The sequence below is a fragment of the Borostomias antarcticus genome (assembly GCF_949987555.1).
Source record: "Borostomias antarcticus genome assembly, chromosome: 20".
Classification (NCBI taxonomy): domain Eukaryota; kingdom Metazoa; phylum Chordata; class Actinopteri; order Stomiiformes; family Stomiidae; genus Borostomias; species Borostomias antarcticus.
In genome coordinates this window covers 9,519,516-9,525,998 of record NC_140253.1, presented here as the reverse complement: position 1 = coordinate 9,525,998, position 6,483 = coordinate 9,519,516, and the positions used below count along the sequence as shown (strand labels likewise).

The 6,483-nt window shown below is 42.9% G+C and overlaps 1 pseudogene across 1 annotated transcript; it reads left to right on the top strand.

The window, feature by feature from the left end:
* Positions 1-1,003: 1,003 nt before the first annotated feature.
* On the top strand, positions 1,004-5,758 carry LOC311322564 (solute carrier family 22 member 7-like; annotated as a pseudogene). Its single transcript has 10 exons — positions 1,004-1,382; positions 1,471-1,574; positions 1,794-1,948; positions 2,297-2,467; positions 3,078-3,201; positions 3,305-3,402; positions 3,587-3,801; positions 3,945-4,053; positions 4,174-4,371; positions 5,641-5,758. The product of its transcript is annotated as a solute carrier family 22 member 7-like (transcript).
* The last annotated feature ends 725 nt before the right edge of the window (positions 5,759-6,483 follow it).

Genomic DNA, 6,483 nt, shown 5'->3' with positions numbered 1-6,483 from the left:
GGGGAAGTTGCTTGGGTTCTCTCGGCCTCTGAGTTGCAAGAGGGGACAGTCTCTGACCAGCTTTCCGCCAGCAATGTGTGCATGTCAAAGTGTCATTGTCCTTGATTAGTGGAGGTCAGTGTCTGACCAGCTTTCCACCAGCAATGTGTGCATGTCAAAGTGTCATTGTCCTTGATTAGTGGAGGTCAGAGTTCTTCTTGATGTGGGGTGGGGGCAAGACACCTTTTTCAGTATTTCTGTTTCACACCAACAGAACAAAGCTACTTCAGACAGGAAACAGCACTATGGTACTATGAGCTGTCACATACAATACTGCCTATTTAATCACATACAGTGTATAGTACAATGTTGCCTGACACAGTTGCCTCACTTTTAAGGTCACCTGTTCCACATTCACCCTGACTCAACTGAAACAATGAGCTAATGATTGATTGCCTGTCGTCTCTATAAACATATTCTTTACAAGACAATGAGGTCATCAGCGGATTTCTCCTTCAAGAGTTAGTAGGCTAATAGTTAACATGGTGCTGGTGAATATGTCAATGATGCACAGCTGTAGTTATATGCCATTGTATAAGCTACTGTAGAATGGACAACTGTGTTACCCTTTAGTTTCACGGGATCCCCCGAGATCAGCAACAAAAACAAAACAAAACAATTATATTACTATCACTTTGTGAGATTTTATGACTTAACTGACTAAATTGTGTCTGCATGTAGAAGATTTTATTTTATTTGCATGTGTCACAGTTTCTGTAACAGGATGGCATTTTACAGGGGAGAGTTGTTAGCACCATGCCCAACCTCCAAACTGGAGGGCCAGGTGCTGCTTTTCGTCTGGCCTCTACCCTGTTCGGCTTGGTTGGACCTGCTGGGGGTGTGACCCCCGTCGATAAAGCATTCAGAGTCACAGAGACACAAGCCTTCCCACCACAGCGAGGTAGAAACGCAGGGAAGGGCATGTAGAAGAGGTGGCTGCTATTCAGAGTGCCAAAACTTCAAAATGAAGTTTGACAACGTCCTTTCGGAAATCAATGGATTCGGGAAGTACCAAGTCAAGCTGCTCCTGATTCAGGTCATCTCGCGAATAACTCTGCCGTGTCAATTCCTGCTAAACAACTTTATCGCGGCCGTGCCGTCTCACCACTGTGACATCAGTGGCCTGGATGACGGGGGCGTCTTTGGGAATCTGTCCCAGGAACAGAAGCTGCTGGTCAGTATTCCACTGCAGGACGATGGAGCTCCAAGCTCCTGTGAGATGTTTTCAGAGCCCCAGTATCACCTGCTGTCCAACTCCTCCAACGTGACTGATGCTGCCACGGTCCAGTGCCAGCATGGATGGGTATACGACCACAGCACCTTCACATCCACTCTGGCCAGAGGTAAAACTCGATCTCTTTCTATATACTGTATGGTTGAACAAAACCTTATCTGACAGCAAAATAAAATAAAAAAATTCTTTCTTTTAAGTGGGACCTTGTGTGCAATCGAAAAGGGATGAACAAAGCAACAGCAACCTTATTCTTTATTGGAGTCATGTGTGGAGCCCCTCTGTTTGGATACTTCAGCGACAGGTATGAACTCCACGGAACGTACTGACACTAATGCTTCAAACTGATGAAGCACAGTCCACTGACGTTTCGGTAGTTTTGAAAAAATGGTGGAAAGAGAAAATATCTTATTTTTATGTTATTGGTAGCATTACTACCACCTTAATTATGATTATGATTCATGCACTGATACCGGGGAAGCCATTGCTTTGTACTAACTGGTGTAAAATGCTCTTTCACAAGATTTGGTCGTCGGCCTATGCTCATGCTGGCTTACATGTCAGCGATGGCATTCGCCACTATCAGTGCCTTCTCCACCTCCTACGTGATGTTTGTCATCATGAGATTCCTCACTGGATTCAGCCTTGCGGGAATAAGCATCATCTCCATTGTACTCAGTTAGTTTAATTCATCTTATTCTATGTTTTATTGGATTGCTTATCTGTTGCTAAAATTTGCCTATGGGGACAATCTCTGTTGGATTTCATACAAAATCCAGCTATTTGGTTGATTTGGGCTGTACCGATGATGCAGATTTGCTTCCTAAATACTAAGGTCACAACTTTGACTCGAACTTGGGATGTACAGTACACTACACATAGCAAGGTTTCTAGCACATAGATAGCAAGAATGCTAATCTACCAGTGTACATAATTTGGCCAAAATATCCTCATGTGTACTCTACAAGCAGATCAAAGTCCCTGTCGTGCTTCTCAAACTCTCGTTTTTGCTGTACGTGTCCACAGATGTAGAGTGGTTCGAAATCCACCACAGAACCTTCGCTGGTGTGATCGTGAGTTTAGACTGGACCATTGGAAACTGGCTGCTGGCTGGGATTGCATACTTTGTGAATGACTGGCGGCACCTGATATATTAGCAGTGACCTCCCCTCTGTTGCTGTCTGTCATTGCCTGGAGGTACACAATTCTAACTTTCATCAACATCCCTAATCATGTTTTGTTGCCCATTCGGCTTAAAGACAGGTTTGCTATTTTGGACCCTAGACCCTATTTGTGGTTTGGCTACCTTGAACCTGACACATAGAGACCATAATTCCTACTAGTTTTGAGCTTGCTACAGTTTTTCTGCAGGTTCTCACTGGTTTACAAAGGAAGTCAATAGGGCAATTGGAAATGCATTGGAAAAACGACGATAAATGTGCTTTTCCAAAACGGATAAAAGCATTCCCCTGGTGCTTGTTTTCGCTGCTCCCATGGAGGACTATGTGCAAGCCATGCCAAGCACGTAAAAATATTCGGATAGCGATACATTTCACAGGAGAGCATACTGAGATTACATCATGAGCTTCCCGTCTCGGAAAAGCACATTTATTGTAGTTTTCCAATGCATTTACAATTGCCCCATTGACGTCCATTGTAGTCAGCCTGCAAAAAACGGTAGCAAGATCAATATTGGAACGATCAGTGAAATTATGGTTTCTATTTGCCAGGTTCATGGACAACTAAAAGTGGCTAAGGTCCGGAAATAGTGAATTTATCCTTTCCTTAACGTTTCCTGTCATTGCAGGTGGCTTCCAGAGTCTGCTAGGTGGCTGTTAGTCAATGGGAAAGCGGAAAAAGCTCATGAGTACCACACACAATGTGCCAAGATGAACAACAGATCCAAGTTCATGGCTGACATCACACCAGAGGTGATGGGACACTATTTGCTAAATTAAAACACAGTAGATTTCCAGCTCCCAGTTCTTGAATCTCAACTTTCTGTGAGATCTCTCTCCTGGGATACATACCCAGATGCTGGTGAACGCAGTGAAAGCTGAAAGGAGATGAGAGGTACACGTTTGTGGAACTCCAAACATATGGAAACTTGTCATTTTTACAGGGATTGTATGGTAAAGTGCCATGTCATGGAGTAGAATATGGTTGCTAATCTGGAACATATTTGCTATAAATTAATTCTACTTACAATATTACAAAATTGACATCAAATAGGTGCCTAAGAGATTTACAAGCTCAACTTTGCCATGTCTTATTTAACCCAGTGGTCTAAAGCTCTTATCTTCTCATTTTCTGCAGGTATGGAGTTGCGTTTACTTAATTTGGGATCAGTCTCAACATCACTGGGTTCGGTCTGAACGTCTACCTCACACAGTTCACCTACGCCTCCATAGAAATGCCAGGGAAGATTGCGGTGTATTACCTCTTGAACAAAGTTGGCAGAAAACCTGGACAGGTCTGGACCCTGCTTCTGACAGGACTATGTCTCCTCATCAATATGTTTGTCCCAAAAGGTACGAAGGAAGTGTTCTTCAAAAAATAGTCTTAAAACTGAATTTAATTACTTGGGGCCTTGTGTTGTCCACAATAGAAGGGCATCTCTTAAGAGGTAGGCCATGTTGTTAACTTTGTTGTTGCTTTCCTGTTCTTCTCTCAGACATGTGGGTGTTTAGTACCGTTGTGGCAGTACTAGGAAAAGGTCTCTCAGAGGCATCTTTTACAATCATGTACCTCTACACTACTGAACTCTATCCAACTGTTGTGCGGTAAGTCACCAATGGACCAGCAATCCACATCCTGCACACTAAACATAATGATTTGCAATCTTGTTGTTCGGCCATGTCCGGCGGAGCGTTTGAATCTGCCTCAGTGCGTGGGTCTCTTAGGCAGCACGGGATGGGGTACTTAGAGTTTGTGGCGCGGCTGGGCGTGTCCATCGCTCCCCTCGTCATCCTGCTGGAGGATGTGTGGCGTCTCCTCCTTGCGGTGATACTTTGTATGGTGGCCATTGGTTCTGGTCTAGTGGCTTCACTCCTCCCCGAAACCCTCAACGCTCGTCTTCCAGAGCTCATAGAGGACATTGAGCAACCAAGCACAGTGGATACTGGATTAAATCAATCAATCAATCAATCAATCAAACCTTTATTTAACCAGAAAATGTAAAAACCCATTGAGACCGAGGTCTCTTTTTCAAGGTTGATCTGGCCAAGAAGGTTAAGCACAATTCACATCCTACATACATGACTTACAAACATAGTACAATACAAATAGACAGAGCACAGTACAAAATTACAAAGTAGGTTACCAACCACCAGTACAGCGATATAAAATGCAGTCATAATAAAACCATAAAAAAAATTAACTTCAGAGAAGCCCAGGGCTCAGAAAGAGAAAGTGCTACACATCAAAGCAGGTGGCAAGGATTTCGGATATTTTTTGTTTAAAACTGTACAAGGATATAGAGTGGCCAGTTTAAGATGGGTCTGCAGGTCGTTCCAAGACCAGGGGTCAAAATAAAACAGGCTTTGTTTACTTGCCTCTATCCTTACGGGCAGCACTTTAAAGCGCACCCAAGCGTTGGATCTGAGGTGGAGGGAGTTTTGAATTTGTTCGAACTTGGAACAAATTAGTCTCGGAGCCAGACTCTCTACGGAGGAGAGAGTCTGGACTTCAGCCGCTTAGAATTTGAAAAAGGAAGTTCTTAAAAAACTCATCACTTCCGGTCCGGACTGTCTACTACTCTCTACGGAATTTTGACGGGATTTTTTCACCAACTTCTTTCATCAAAATTTCTGCGTCTGAATACCAGACGGGCCGGAAGTCGACTCGTCTGGCTCGCGAGACTAGGAACAAATATATGACAGAAGCTTGCCAAGAACAGCCTTATACACAAAAACATACCATTGCTGCAACCTTCGTGTAGCAAGTGAAGACCAACCAACTAAAGAATAAAGTGTACAATGATGTGTCCTGTATGTTGAACTTGTAATGAATCTCAGAGCGGCATGACAAAGTGGATCCAGTTTGGCTAGGGCAGTGGGACAAGCAAATATATAAACTATGTCACCATAATCTAATTGTGACAGAAAAAGGGCCGTAACCAGCTGTTTACGAGCAATAGGAGAAAAGCATGATTTTACCCTATTAAAAAAATCAGTGCTGAGTCACTCAATGAGTGGCTTGCCAGAAGACAAGTTTGCCTCTCAGTGAAGAGCACAGTCAGAGAATAATTGACAGCCATGTCAAGCAGGGCCCACCGCATAACAACCTAGAAAATAATTTGCACTGTAAAACACCTGGCTCATTAGTCCTTATGCGATAACTTGATCTGAAGCACCTGTATCACATTGCAGGGCAGAATGCAAAATCTGGGATGACGACGGTCAAGGAAAGAGAACCACAACGGGCAAAATCAAGGAAGAGAACGTGATGGAACACAAGTCTGCATTGTTCCAAGAGCACTCTGGATGATAGGAGACACAATGCGCCTCTAGGAAGTACTGAGAGCACAATAATGCACCCAAAAGATAGGCAAGGAAAGTGATGATAAACCGCATTTGCATAGTTTGAACTTGAAAATGAATTTAACTCATATATTTTAACACAGATGTATTTCTTTCGCTTGAGTGTACACTCTGCTATTTCACTTCATTTCTGCTTCAATATGAAAGGTAACTAAGTAAAATCATTTTAAGACACAATGTTTAATACTGTGTACCAGGGCCGAGGCTACCCCTCCGACATTTCGTCAACACTTTTTTCGACCCCTTTTTTTTATTTATTTTTTATTATGTATCATTTTGTATTAATTTGTCTTTCTCTATGTTCTTTTTCCAATTTACTTCTCCATAGACATTTACTTGTGTACTTCCTGTGCTTGGACTGTCTCTGTCTGTAGCAGTTTCATGACTGGAACTACTATGAGCCTCTTCACTCCCTTCACTCTCTGTTTCTAACTGGCTAGGACCTGGCTCTGTAGACAGTAAGACCAGAACAGTGTCTTCTTAAGACTTGTGAATAAATCTATGTAGCACTGTAGAGTTTACAGGAAGCTGGCTAGGCGGCTGTTGATTAGCTAATAAACGCCTCTCTTATTTCAAGAGCATTCATATATAGGCTATCTTAACCTGGATTACATCTACATGTTGCTATTCAGTACAGTAGTTCAGTAATAAGTTTAACTAGCCAACCAGTGT